Raw genomic sequence first — 16,180 nt, 5'->3', positions numbered from 1 at the left:
CATAATCGACTCCCGAACTCAAAATTTGGTTTCAAATACCATTTTTTTTTATTTTTTTTTTCTATTTTTAAGGGTTTCCAAATATTTTCCCTATTTTAAAATAAATTTTGGTGGCGACTCCATTGAATTCGAGAAACACTCAAAATTTTAGGTCGCGACATGCACAACTATGGAGAGAAATGGCATCACAAGTAGATATTTCTTTATCTGAAAGAGAAATTGTTGGTATGTTTATGGATACTCTCTAGTCGCCTTTTTATGATAAGATGATTGGGAGTATGTCATCAAACTTTTCTGCAAGGTCATGATAGGAGAAAGAATATAACGTAGGATGAGGAGTGGCAAGATCGTATGTGCAACAAGTGGTGTGAAGAAACCCCATATGGGATTCACAAAAAAGAAAGAAAGAGATGCAAACGCTATAATGGTAAACTCAAGAGTCTCCTATTTCCCATCCATGAATTCTTATTGACCTCCAAATTTCCATCCCCCGATGCCCCTCATTCTTTACATTCCCTATCCATGTGTGGCTGCAACCTCACAAGCTCCATACCATCAATATCACTCTTCAAGGCCACTTTTTTATCAACCACCTCTTATCCAACCCCCCACATGTAACGTTTTCCAAACAAAACTATTGGAACCAAAATCCAAGCCAGAATCAATACAAACCACTAGTCAATCGAGAAAAGAAGATAATCCTTTTTGACCCGATTCCCATGACTTACAACCAATTGTTGCCTCACCTACTCCAGAATTTAATGGTAGTCTCGAGACCTATGAAACCTCTGGAACCACCATTGCCAAACTGGTAAAACCCAAACGCCAAATGTGAGTACCATGCAGAAGTCGTAGGACATTCCGTTGAAGATTGTCAAGCACTAAAATCTAAAGTGCAATAATTGATTAATACAAAATGGCTTACCTTTAACAAAGACAATCCCAATGTGGGAAGTAATCCCTTGTCGGGCCATAGCAATTCCTCTATCAATGTCATTGAAGAGGAGGTAGACCAATGTGCAATTAAGGGTATAAAACATGTGAAAACCCCAATGAAAGTGATTTTTGCTGAGTTATGCAAGTTAAACTTGATTGAGACGATTAACAATGAGGTTAATATTTGTGGTGTTCACCCAATAGGTTCACGTTCCATAAAAAGTTGTGAAGAGCTCAGGGAATTGCTTCAAGAATTAATGGACAAGAATTTCATACAGGTAAGTTGTGCAAAAGATGATCATGTGCTGACTATAGAGTCGTGCATGGAGAATAATATATCTTTCCCAAGACCATTGGAAATCCTCTATAGAAAAGAGAATCTTAAGACAAGTCCAAACAAGCCAAATCCAATAATTATCCAAGCACCAACCCCTTTTCCTTATGAGAATACCATGTCGTTTCCATGGAATTATGAAGTCACATCCCATTTGGCGAATCATCAATCAAGTGATAGTTGTGAACCCAAAGGAACTGTTGTCACCAACATTTCAGAGATGGGTGGGATGACTCAGAGTGGTCGAGTATACGCCCCTGAACAACCTAGGAAAAAGGAGGGCCATGGTGAAAAGGGGAAATAAGCTATGAATCATGCTATAAAAAGGCTAGAGACTAGCAAAAAGACGGTGCCAAAAGAAGAAGCTAACTAATATTTAAAGTTTATCAAGAAAGTTAATATAAGGTGGTGGATCAGCTAAATTAAACACCTCCCAAGATATATGTTCTTTCTTTGTTATTAAATTATGAAGCACGTAGAAGGGCACTGATCAATGTTTTAAACAAGACTCATGTTAGTCATGATATCACGGTCGACCATTTTGATGGAGTTGTATGTAATATCACTGCTAATAATTGTTTGAGTTTTAGCGATTGCGAATTACCAGAAGGGACAAGTCATAATAAAGCACTACACATCTTTGTGAGGTGTCATGATCATATTCTTACACGAGTGCTAGTTGATAATGGTTCATCATTAAAAGTTATGCTAAAATCAACACTATCAAAACTATTTGTTGATGGAGCCTGTATGAAGCCTAGTGCTATGGTAGTGAAAGCGTTTGATGGATCCAGGAGACAAGTTATTAGCGAGATTGATCAGTCAATTCAAATCAGAACCCTATAACTTTGGTATAACCTTCCAAGTGATGGATATTAAACCGGCGTATAGTTGTCTTTTAGGGAGACTGTGGATTCATGCTGTTGGAGCAGTGACATACACTCTTCATCCAAAGCTAAAGTTTATAATGAACAATAAGCTGATAATAATATATGGGGAAGAAGATGTGATAGGGATGTTGGAACCAAGTTGATTTTATACTTAGAGTTTTGATGATAACAAAAGTATTTTACAAGAACAATAAATTTAACTTCAAAGAGTATAAAAGAAGATTCATGTATTTGAAGAAAATCTAATATAAGATTTGATTCAAATTTATAATTGAAGAAAATCTAAAATAAGATTTGATTCAAATTTATAATTGAAGAAAATATAAAATAACAATTGATTCAAATTTATAATTGATGAAAATCTAAAATAAGATTTGATTCATATTATAATCTTTGACCAATTTGAAAAGAAGATATAGTTAAGATTTGAAAAATATTTGAAGAAGATTTTATCAACATTTGATGAAGATTTGATCAAGATATCTTTACACCAAAATACAAACAGAATCAATTTGAAGAATTTACAAACTCAATCTAAAAAATATACAATTGATAATTAAACATGGACTAAATTGAAGTCCAAATTTTAACTATAAATAGATACTCAAGGCTGAAGAAGAAAAGCATCACAAAGCAGAAAAGTAGAAGAACTCACAATCTCAAAATTACAAATTCATCTTAGAGTTCAAAGAGAGAAATACTTGTTCAAGTTAGAAATATTTTATGAGTGTTATTTTCTTAGAGTGTGAGAGTTATTATTATTATTATTATTATTATTATTATTATTATTAACTTTGTTAGAAGAAACTACTCAAGTTCCAATCCTTTATATTCAACCCAATAGTGGTTTAGTTCCTTCTTCAATCTGGGGTTGTCAAGTTCTTAGGAGAAAACATGGCTTGCAGGGTTGATAAAGTTTCAGCAAGTGTATTGAATTGTTGCAAGTAATAATTAAAACGGTAATACCGAATGTCGAACTCAAGGATTGCATTTTACTATTGAATTATGTTTAACTACTATAATTGAACAAAAAGTTCCCAAATTAATTGAAATAATATTTAAAATTAAAAACAGTAATAAAGGTGATCATCTATAATAAGAAAAATGTCAGGGACGAGTTTCACTTCGAATCCAACTTTGGTGTCTAATTTGATCATAATTACTGAATTCCTTTATTGAATTATTACCGAATTCTCTTTATTATTGTTGCCCTAATGGCTTAGTGACATAACCTTTAATTCTAAAGTAACCCATAATTCCTTAGTAGATTTAAGATTAGAATTAAGCATTATTGTACAAGAATCCTCTTGTTAAACTATTGCCTTTGCAACTAATTTAATTGGTTTCATGACCTATATATATCCCTAGACTACAAATTCATGATTTTCTCATCTCAAGCATTCGTAAAGTCCACTTCTGTTTCAAAATACAAATCGTAGAACATTATAATGTTGATTAAACAATAAAAAGCATTAAGCACAGAGATGAGAAAAATAATTAAATAAGCTCATTCAAATAACTAGAAATCAAATCATAAATGTAAGGGTTCCATCTTGTTATACTCATCCCTAACCTATAGGGTTTAGTTACTCATGGCAGAGATAGAAAATATAAAGATTAGAGAATAATTACAAGAAAAGATCATGAATGATTCTTGATAAAACTGCTCCAATGATGTTAGAAACGACCGTCTTTGAGTTTCTCTGCCAGGGCACAAGTCTCCCTACTTCCCAATAGTCAAAAAGATCCCTAAAAAGTGAGGAAAACGAGCTTTAATGTGTTCTACTGTGTGTCGCGCGCTTGAGGCACAAATTAACAGTGGCTTCAGCGTGAAATGCTCTTGAGGCGCGCATCATCGTCTGTCTGGAGTTTAGTGCATGTTTCTCCTTTTTTGAGTCTGAATTGGGTTTCGGTGTCTTCATGAAAGTTGTACTAATGGAGCATAGCTATCATTTTAATTTGGTTTGACTCCAATTGGACATCTAAAACTCCAGATATGGCTGAAATACTCCACATAGGTCATGTTGATTACTCACCAAAATTCAGCACTGCATTAAAACAAAGTAACAACGCAAAACTCCGAAAAATCTCTACTTAATCAAGGAAACAAGAACATAAATATTTCATTAAAGCAAATAAATAAAATTAACAAAATATATCAAATGACTCCTTAAATTAACTAATGAATAAAAGATAAATAAGATTAAAAACAATGAAAAATATGCATATGATGAAGAGTCATCAAGGGTCAAGATGGTTAGTTCCTTCTTAAATCTAGGGTTGTTGAGTTGTTAGGAGAAGACCATGCTTGTTGGGTCAATGTGTTTAGTTCCTCAAAAGTCTAGGGTGGTCAGTCTATTTGGGAAGATTGACTTGGAGGGTCAAGGTATTTGTAATTCAAGGTATTTGAATAGTTGCATTAAAGCCTTGTGAATGAAGGGACTGGATGTAGCCAAGTTAGTGGTGAACCAGGATAAATATATGTGTCAAATTATTTATGCTTTCATTGTTTGCTGCTTCTGAATCTGATTGATTCTTATGTAAGTAATTCATAAAAACCAACCAATCTTCATCAAATTAGCAAAAAGTTATCAACTTTGGCAAACTTAATTCAACCTCCCTTTTTCGTGTTTGCACCTTCAATTGGTATTAGAGATCAGTCTCAAGGCTGAGCACTTTACAGTCTTGGAGGAAAGATCCAAGGGTTCAACATGTCTAGTTACAGTGAATCAATAGATGAAGAAATTGAGGTATTTTCTGAATTTACTGGATCGGATTTAATTACTGCTATAAATGATTTTTTAAATAAGAAAATACAAATCTAACTAAAAAAGTTAATGTTTTAAATAATCAAAGTGTTGAATTTAAAACAGAAAATGCAAATATGGAAACTTATATTACTTAACTTAAAATAGAGAATGCAAATCTGAAAACTGATATTACTGAATTTAAGACATATAATACAACTTTGAAAAGTGTTATTATTGAACTTAAAATAGAAAATGGAAATCTAAAAACTTATATTGCTGAACTTAAAGTTGAAAATCTAACTCTGAAAACTAATTATAGTTCAACATACATTGAAAACACCACATGTAACTTTGATAAGCATAAAGAAGTATTTCAAGATTTTATTGATAATGGTATGGAAAGAAGCAAGTATGTATTTATGATTTATAGGGTTAGTAGGAATGGTAAAAGAGGAATAAGATTTCAAGAAAAAGTAACTGAATCTAAGTTTATTCCCTCTAATGATTTATGTACTATTTGCTATAAGAAAGGTCATACTAGAGTGTCTTGTCCTTTGCTAACCACATGGAAAGACAAGAAATCTTTAAGATCTAACAAACCAAGACCTAACCAGATTTGGGTATCAAAGGATAAAATTGTTTATGTTGCAAATGTTATAAGCAACCAAATTGAAACACCAGTCATAGTGCCTGGTTAATGGATGCTTGCATTATATGAAGGAAAAAAGGTCTATGTTCCAAGACCTACCAAACAGAAACCAACTGACTCTAGTGGAAGAAGGATAGATCAACACAATACCTATAAGAACCAGAACCACATCATGAACCAAAAATATCAGAAAAATTTGGAGTATCAACATAAAAAAAACTGGTAGAGAAATCACACATATCAACAAAATCAAAATTGGCAAAGAAATCACACATATCAATAGAACCCCGAGCTACAAGAAGAATCAGAATTACCACCAGTTCCAAAATTACCAAGGGAACCTGATACATCAGCAGAAACAGAAGTGTTAGATGAACAATTAGAATCAAAAGACTTCTTTGAACACTCCAATCAAATTCATCAAGACTACAAACTTTGATGGGAATTAAAATCCCTTAATCCAGACCCTTTAATCAAAGAATATGCAAATTCAGAATCTGAAAACCAGAAAAGAAGAAATACGAGGGTTTTTAGAGTGAAACTGAAACCGTTGACATATAGATTATATCTTTCTTTAATTTTAATTATTGTTTGATAGTATATTTACTGTCATAACAAGAAGCCTGGTCTTAAAAATCAAAGTTAGATAAATATTTAGCAAGTTCTCAAAAAAATTAAAGGAACACGGAGATCTACATAATATGAACACTTCAGCAGAAGTAGCATACAAGTTTGGTTTTTAGAAACATGCATAAACCACCAAAAACAAAATTGATGTTTTGGTTGTATTGATTTCACGCTTCAATTTTCTTATTTATATTATGTTATATGAAAAACAACTTGACCTAAAAAAGTCAAAGCAAGTTGAGGATACTACCGTTTTATGGAACCAGAGGAAGCAGATGTAGACAAACCAAAATATGAAAAATCTTCAGAGGATGAATTTGATCAAGTTAGAATTAGTCAAGAAAAGTCCAAAGGAAGGTTTGGATGGAATATAAGACATATCATCTTATTGGAAGTTCAAGTGGTCATTTGAGGATCAGACAATAATTGAAAGATACCCTTTTGATTGACTCGCTATCATCAATTGAGCATACCACTATTGATGAAGCATTTGAAAATGATGGACCGATTCTTGCAATGCAAGAATAGTTAAATGAATTTAAGAGGAATGATGTTTGAGATATAGTACCTAGACAAAGAAGAACTTTATTAAAACCAAGTGGATTTTTTGAAACCAACTAAATGAAAAAGGTTACAGTCAGTAGGAGATGACATTCTTCTCGCACAAGGCTACAATCAGCAAGAAGGCATTGATTACACTGATACATTTGCTCCAGTGATCAGGTTAGAAGTTATTTGAATCCTACTTTGTTTTTTTTTGCTTATAATAAAATTACATTATTTCAAATGGATGTTAAAAGTGTTTTTCTAAATGGTTATATAAGTGAAGAAGTCTATGTTAAAGAACCCTCAGGTTTTGAAAGTACTGAATTTCCATATCATGTTTTTAAACTTAGGAAATCTATGTATGATCTAAAACAAGTACCTAGGCATGGTATGATAGACTTAGTAACTTATTGCTTAAAAACTAACTTTGAAAGAGGACAAGTTGATAACACACTTTTTAGAAAATCAATAGGAGATGACATTCTTATTATTCAAATTTATGTTGATAACATTATTTTTGGATCTACTAATGGCACTCTTTGCCAAGAATTTTTTAAATTGATGCAGCTTGAATTTCAAATGAGTATGATGGGAGAACTTAAGTTCTTCTTAGGGATACAAATTCAACAAAGTCAAAAAAAGGTATATACATTTATCAAATTAAATATACAAAAGAGCTTCTTAGGAAGTTTAAGATGAGTGATTGCAAACCTATGACTACACCTATGCACCCTACTTGTTCACTTGAGATAGATGATTCAGGTGAAAAAGTTGTCCAAAAACCCTATAGAGGAATTATAGGATCTCTTCTTTACCTTACCGCTTCAGACATGACATCATGTTTAGTGTATGTCCAAGATTTCAAGCTGACCTTAGGGAATCAAATTTAACTATTGTTAAGAAAATCCTTAGATACCTAAAAGGCACTACCAAGCTTACCTTGTTCTACAAGAAATCTCCTAAGTACAAACTCAGTGGATACTGAGATTCTTATTATGCTGAAGGTAAACTTGAGAGAAAAAGCACTAGTTGCAACTCCACCTTTTTAGGTGACAACTTAATATCTTGGTCAAGTAAGAGAAAAAAACACCATTGCAATATCAACAACATAGGCTAAGTACATTTCAGAAATTCGTTGTAGTTCTCAACTACTTTGGATGAAGCATCAACTTGAAGACTAAAAAATCCTAGAATCCAACATTCCCATCTATTGTGGTAACACTTTTGCCATTTGTCTAACCAAAAACCCTATCCTACACTCTAGAGCTAAACACATAGAGATCAAACACCAATTTATTAGAGACTTTGTTCATAAAAGGGTACTAAACATTTAGTTTTTAGACACTAAACATCAATAGGCTGACATATTCACCAAACCACTACCTAAAGATAAGTTTAACTTCACCAAGAAAACCCTAAACCTTTGCTTCATATCTAACTGATGTTGTGATCACTTCAAAGTAGTTTAGTTTTAGATTAGTTTTTATATTTTCTTGTATTATGTTATATTTATTCTCTTCAAAAAATAAAAAACGAAAGAGAAAAAAAAAAACAAGTGTCATTTTCAAGTCTTTTTGTCTGATGAAAAAAGCTGGAGAAAGATATTTGATAAAGTGGGAAAAAATGATACTTAGACATAGGGGGAGCCGTAAGTTAGGGGGAGTCAAAGAAATATAACACACACAAAAGTTATCAAAATACAAGTTTTGTCATCATCAAAAAATGGGGAGATTGTTGGAACCAAGTTGATTTTCTACTTAAAGTTTTGATGATAGTAAAAGTATTTTATGAGAACAATATTGTTGACTTCAAAGAGTATGAAGGAAGATTCATGTATTTGAAAAAAATCTAAAATAAGATTTGATTCAAATTTATAATTGAAGGAATATAAAATAAGATTTGATTCAAATTTATAATTGGTGAAAGTCTAAAATAAGATTTGATTCATATTTATAATATTTGACCAAGTTGAAAAGAAGATATAGCCAAGATTTGAAGAAGATTTGATCAAGATTTATTTACAACAAAATACAAACATAATCAATCTAAAGAATTTACAAACTCAATCTAAGAAAGATACAATTAAAAATTAAACAAGGACTAAATTGATGCCCAAATTTTAACTATAAATAGATACTCAAGGTTGAAGAAGAAAAACATCGAAAAGTAGAAAAGAGTATAAGAACTCACAAGCTCAAAATTACAAATTCATCTTAGAGTTCAAAGAGAGAAATACTTGTTCAAGTTAGAAATATTTTATGAGTGTTGTTTTCTTACAGTGTGAGAGTTATTATTATTATTAGCTTTGTTAGAAGCAACTACTCAAGTTCCAATCTTTTGTACTCAACTCGATAGTGGTTTAGTTCGTTCTTCAATTTGGGGTTGCCAAGTTGTTAGAAGAAGGATTGGCTTGCAGGGTCAAGGTAGTTAGTTCCTCAAAAGTCTGCGATTGTCATGCTATTTGGGAAGACTGACTTGAGGAGTTAGGTGCTTTGTAATTCAATGTATTTGAATTAGTTTATTAAAGCCTTCTGCATGAAGAGGACATGATGTAGCCAAGTTAGTAGTGAAACAAGATAAATATATTTGTCAAATTATTTATGCTTTCATTGTTTGTACTTATGAATTGGATTGCTTCTTATCTAAGTAATTCATAAAAACCAACCAACCTTCATCAAATTAGAAAAAAGTTATCAACTTTGGCAAATACAATTCAACCACCCGTTCTCATGTTTGGATTTTCAAGTGAGCCATTTGTCTTAATGGATGAAGGATCTCGCTTAAAGGAATCAAAGTTGTCTACCACATCATTGAAGTCTACCAAATCCATGTTGGAAGGAGAAGTTTCTGTTAAATTGGGGAAATTGTTAGATATACTAGAAAAGAATGATTGATACGGGTTGAGATATGTACCTACGAAAGCAAATAAAGAAAAGACAGTGAAAGAAAAAAAGGAAAGTAGGATGGCTCGTTGGGAAAACCAGACACCAAATTCACATAATATTCTTATTTGTGACATTCGTCAAACCTTTCAAAGCGCCAAAGTAATATATTTTGACCAGATGATACCCTCTAATTTGTGTACCCTTCTCTTCCGAATACCAATCTCAACAATTGGAAGATCATCATGTTTCTCGTGTTTGTTAACTCAGGTTCAAAGTAATTGTGTATTTCAAATCCTTTTGCTATGTCCAATGCTATAAGGATAACTAATTAGGACGCATGTATTTCAATTCTGTACTTATTATCAATAAATGAATTTTGGAATTTACCAATTGCTTCTTTTTCTTGAAATTGCAATCTTTATTCATATTTTCTTTTTTTCCTTTTTCTTCTTAATTTAAACAATGCAGAGTTGAAAATGAACATGTTGAAAATAGCGGTGCTAGAACCCCTTCTTGTAATTTTGAACGTCCAATTAATCATGCTGATGAGGATTGTGAAGACGATTGTGAGCCTCCCCTAGAACTAGAAAGGCTAATGGAACAAGAAGCTAAGATAATCCAACCCCATCAAGAAACTATTGAAGTTATCAATTTGGGGACTGAATATGTTATGAAAGAAATTAAAGTTGGTATATCTATGAAAGAAAATGAACGAGAAAAGTTGGTTAAACGTTTATTTGACTACGTGGACATCTTTGCATGGTCGTATCGGGATATGCATGGGCTAGATACTAACATAGTTGAACATAAGCTACCACTCAAGCCTGAATGTGCTCCAATTAAACAAATATTTAGGAGGATAAGGCCTGATATTTCACAAAATGGGTTGATGTCGCTTCTTATGATGCGACCAATCTGAATAACATAATATTTCACAAAATGGGTTGATTTGTCGATATTGCTTTCCAAATAAGATTATCACTTATAATGCGACCAATCTGAATAACAAAATGATGAAGGAGTTGTGTGATAGTTTCAAAATTCAACACCATAATTCTTCACCATATCATCCGAAAATGAATGGGACTGTAGAAGTAGCAAATAAGAATATCAAGAAAATCATACAAAAGATGGTAGAGACAAATAAGGATTGACATGAAATGCTTCCCTTTGCATTACATGGCTATAAAACTTATGTTCACACCTCAATAGGGGCAACTCCTTTCTCATTTGTGTATGGAATGGAAGCGGTGCTTCTGATTGAAGTTGAAATCCCCTCAATCAGAGTCTTGATGGAAACAAAACTAGAAGAGGCATAATGGGTTCAATCACGATTTGACCAATTGAATCTCATAGAAGAGAGAATGATACTTTGTGTCATGGTCAACTATATCGAAGAAGAGTTAAAAAAAGCCTATGAGAAAAATGTCTATCCTCGAGAGTTTCAAGAAGGGGACTTAGTGTTATAGAAAATATTGGCCACAAAAAAATATTCTAGTGGAAATTGGACCCCGAACTATGATGGACCATATGTTGTGAAAAAAGATTTCTCTAGGGAGCTATAATACTCGCATAAATGGATGGAGAGGAGCTTCCACTTCTAGTAAACTCAAATGTAGTCAAAAAATATTATGCTTGAAAAAAAACTGAAAAAATAAATTGAAAAATGGGCTCGCTAGGTTGAAAACCTGAAAAGGCGACCTAGGCAAGAAATAAAGCATCTCTATGGATTGAAAACTTGAAAGAGATGTCAATGCAAAAGTTAGGGATAAAAAAATCAAGCGCTTCAAACTTGGGAAATTATTATTCTTGGAAGCTGACCAACAGGAATCCTAAATTACAAGAATGAATAGCGTTTATTATCCCTTCAACTAAGATAAATACACTCATCCTTACATTGTAACCCACTACTTCAATTATTTTGTTCCCAATATAATGAATGTACTTTTTTTTAATGTTATCATTCGATGTTGTACATTACCCTCCTTCTAAGCTAATTCAGTTTCAAAAAAGAAGTTATTTTATGATCATAAATGTTGGAATTTGAAATATGTAGAAACATAAAAAAAATTAATTTAATTATTTTGACATCTGAAAAATATATACACATGAACTCGATAGATTCTTAACATATATGGGGCTGTCAACAAAAAAGAAGGCAATCATTTTAGACAGTGCACTTTGAATTGCCTTTAAAAAAAAGAGTCACACGAGATTCACATAATCATACATCTTCATTCATACTTTACCTACTCAACAACTTTGCATAATGCATGAATCATTCATATCTTAATTTTATACTTCATATATACTTAAGAACCTTGTGTTACATTTCTCATTATCATTATTACGTGTTTTAAGGTTTGTGTTGCAAGTATCATATACATACTCTCTTTCTTTATTTACCTTATAAAGAATTATGTGTTCATCCATGTCAATCTACGCATCGATAACCAATCTGAAGACGATAGTTCTTTCAAATCTATGCATCGGTAACCAATCCGAAGATAATCATTTATATTTCATGTCAATCTATGCACCACACCAGTAACCAATCCGAAAATGATCATTTCTCATTTTTTGTAAACAACCATATTTAACACATCCTTATATCACACTTTAGCATCACACATACATACATTAAGCGCGTGCTTTCATTAATTCATCTACTTTTACAACTTATTTAGACAAAATTTAGGTTCTTATATTTAATAATCTTTTACAACGATAATATTCATATATTCTAGTAAATATAATTAAATAGAGGCAATTGTAGTACCTCAATTTTATCCAGTTAAAAATAATCCAAAAAATAAAATAATATGTTATTATTATTTTTACTCAACTTTACCATCAAAAGAAAATGAGCAAGTAATAAAAAACAAATTTTAGAATCAAAATACAAGATCTATACAAATAAACTAATTAGTGAAAACAATCACCAGAATTCAACTTCAATCAATTCAAATTAACATAAAAAAAAATATAAAGAATAAATTACATCTTCTTTCGAATTTCAACTTGGTGCTCTTTTCGTTTTGATTTTCTTATCTGTTTTAACCAATTGAAAGCTTCATTGAACTCCTGCGTAATAAAATAAAAAAACAATAGACCAATTAGAGATAAGTATTATATTTAATAAATATTTTATAGACCAAAAACATTATAAAATAAAGAGGTTTAAATAAGTATTGAAGAAGGATGAAACACATAGATTTTAACGAAAGTGAACAAATAACTATTTTCAAAAAGAATACAAGCAATAAGAACAAGGGCATGACAACACAGACCCAAACAAAAGGGACAACACAAACACACGATAGGACAAACAAGTGCACTTAATATAATAAAATAAAGTACAGGGTACCTGACGATGACAAACAAGGGTAGTTTAGTAAATATGTCCTTTCACTTATCTTACTAGAGTTGGTTGGACTTTTCAATCAGATGTTCTTCTAACCAGAAGCAGAGTTATCTTGATTCTGATCTTCCTTAAAAATCAACAGATGTAGTCATATGTTCTAGTGTTATAATTTTGTATATGTGAGTCTCAGATGATGAGCCAAACACGCAATACACCAGAGGAAAAACATTGTCCTTGAGCATACAAAGGAAAGGCTTCAGACCTTGTAGTCAGGGGATTGCCAAAGTAGCGAATTCTAGATTTTGACATGAGCATGAGTTTGACTAAATAATGATATAATTAAACTCATTTTATGTATCAACTTCTCTAGTGGTGATATTAGATGATGGTTTTCCATAAGAGAATTTTGGTCATTTACATGTAGTTCATGTTTCATCGACTTGTTGCCATTCAACATTCCAAAAAGGTGTTGATTGAGAAGTTGCATTGCTTGTCCTTTTTTCTAAAGGGTTACCTGCACATTTGAACATATATCCTAGATCATCGAAGTTTTTAGAAAAAATTTCTCTAACTTGTTAGACTCATTGTTGAAATGCATCATAATGTTTTCGTTACTTTGCACTGACAATTTGTTGTAGTCATTAATACTTCTTTCTACCAAAGGATAAAAATCAGTCTTAGTAAGTAGACTCTTCTCACTTATTAACTCACTATTCCTTATAGAAGCATAAAAAATTTATCTAGTTTGTCATTGAAGAGTTTCAGAAAGACACAACCAAAAGACATAATAGAATGGAAGGAATTTTTCAGAACATATAAAAATAGATCTTAAAAGAGGAAATACACGGAGTTTTAATCAATTGTTCAAAAGAGAGTTGATCATACGATGAAGTATTTCCTTAAATAATTTTAGTCTAAGAAAGTATCTCTCATATAGATATGAATTTAAGATGATTACTCTATTTAAAGGGTCACAATAAAAATTATTATGCATGTCTATTCTTCTCTTTGAGTATTCATTTGTCTCAATAAAAAACAAATTGTTTTACTACTCAAAATGTCATTGAAGAGTGATTTGCATAAGGGCAACTTTAACACGAAAACCCCTTCCATAAAGTAGATAAAATAACCCTTTAAAAAAAACTTTGGAAAGGAGATGAAATTGACATTTGAGAAATATATGTTCTACAAAAGCGCTTTATCTATTTTTCAGATACCAACTACAGTCCTTGCGAGCAGTCTTGTTAGAATACGTTTTGAAAGAAAACAAATTTAAAGAAAATGATTGATTCAAAAGCATGCACTTTATCAGGCCATTTTCCAAGTATTTCCAACATTAAGGGGTCTTTGCTCTTACATGGTGAAGTGCTCAATCAAGAGACCACACTATGATACCAATTGAAAGTGTTGGAAAATAAAAGAAATAGGGGGTTTGAATTGTGTTTGCCATTTCTAAAAGCTACTTCGATCTCCTAACAAAAACTGTTCTTTATCAAAACATTCAACTTACTTTTATAAAATAGATTTAGACAGGGTAAGGTTGAATCATAAAGAAATAAGATGCGAGAGCTAGAAGAAGATAAAAGAGACACATATTTTTATACTACATCATAACAAATTGTTGTTATATCTAGTCTTCCTCTTATAGAGAGAGTTTTCCTCAATACAGTCAAGTACTTAGTCAACTATTTCCATAAATAGCATACATATATTCTTTACTCTGCCTCTTTAGGCTTTAAGTATTTTTCTCTAGCCTCTCCAAGCTGTCATTGCCAAAATCTTCTTCAAATTTTTGGAATCTTGCCATTGAGGTTCATGAGAGTCATTGTACCTTTTCAGGTACCTTTTAGGGGTGAGAGGGTTGTTGCCATTATCAGGTTGATTTAAACCAGTTCTAGTTTATGTCTCAATTGACACAAAGTTTATTTCTAGGATTCTAACTCTCATTGAGAGGAGCTACATATCAAGTCCTATATCAGTACAAATGTGGGAGAAAACTTTTACTAGTTTACATCAATTCTAATAACTCTTTATTGAGAGGATATTTCATTCATTTTTTTCTTTTAAGGTGTTCTTGACTTTTTCATATTTTCTTCTTAACACATAGCCTTCTTCATTTTCTCTCTCACCATTCCAATGGACAAAGTGGGTTCTTTTTAAATAGAGAGAAAAAGTATTTGTTGAGAATATTATCGTTGGAAATCTTCATTAAGCATTTAAGGAAGATCAATCTTCAATATGTATCCATATATATCTTTGTGAAATATTATGTGTAACTTGGTATGAGGACATGGAATTAATTTTAATTTTAATTAGTCTTTTATCTCTTTTTTTCTTTCCGATTTGGTCCTTTATTTTAATTTTAAATGACAATTTGATCTTTTATGTTTTAAAATATCAACAATGTTATCCTTTTTTTTTTACAAAACTTCATAAATTTTTTCAAATAAAACTCATAAAATTAATTATATTCTTCAATATAATACAAATTTCATAAAATTTGTAACTCAAATCTTCAAATAAACTCATATTTTTATTATTTATTTGATGTTGTTAGAGATGAAAATATGAGTTTATTTAAAGATTTAATTTATGAATTTTATGAAATTTGCATTATATTGATAATGATAATTAATTTTATGGATTTTATTTGAAATTTTTGAATTTTTGCCAAAAAAAAGATGACATTGTTGACATATTAAAATATAAAAGATCAAATTGTCACTTAAAATTAAATTAAATAACTAAATCGAGAAAAAAAGAAGATAAAGGACTAAAACGTTAACTGAAATTAAGTTAAAGGATCATGAATGCTATTTAGCTTAAACAATAGTCCTAAAATTTTATTATAAAAAGATATATAGTAGTTCCTATTTTGGTGTCTACTTTTGTTGTTGGGGTTGAGTTTATTAAATAATTAATACATTTCAAAAATAATTAAAGGTATATTATTAAAAAATAATTAATGTAGTTGAAAAATTGAAACTAATTTTCTAAAAAGGACAATGATCTATAAAGTCGTCTTTACGTACCTTGGAATGAGGCAATATTCATTTGTAAGTGCTTAGTGAACCGTAAGGCGTTTCTTACCTTGAAATGAGACATCATCCATTTACTCTATATTTTTTTCTTAAACAATAATAATAATAATAATAATAATAATAATAATAATAATAATAATAATAATAATAATAATAAT

Source organism: Cicer arietinum, chromosome 5 (assembly GCF_000331145.2).
Source record: "Cicer arietinum cultivar CDC Frontier isolate Library 1 chromosome 5, Cicar.CDCFrontier_v2.0, whole genome shotgun sequence".
In the NCBI taxonomy this organism is placed as follows: Eukaryota; Viridiplantae; Streptophyta; class Magnoliopsida; order Fabales; family Fabaceae; genus Cicer; species Cicer arietinum.
Note: the sequence above shows the minus strand (reverse complement) of the source record.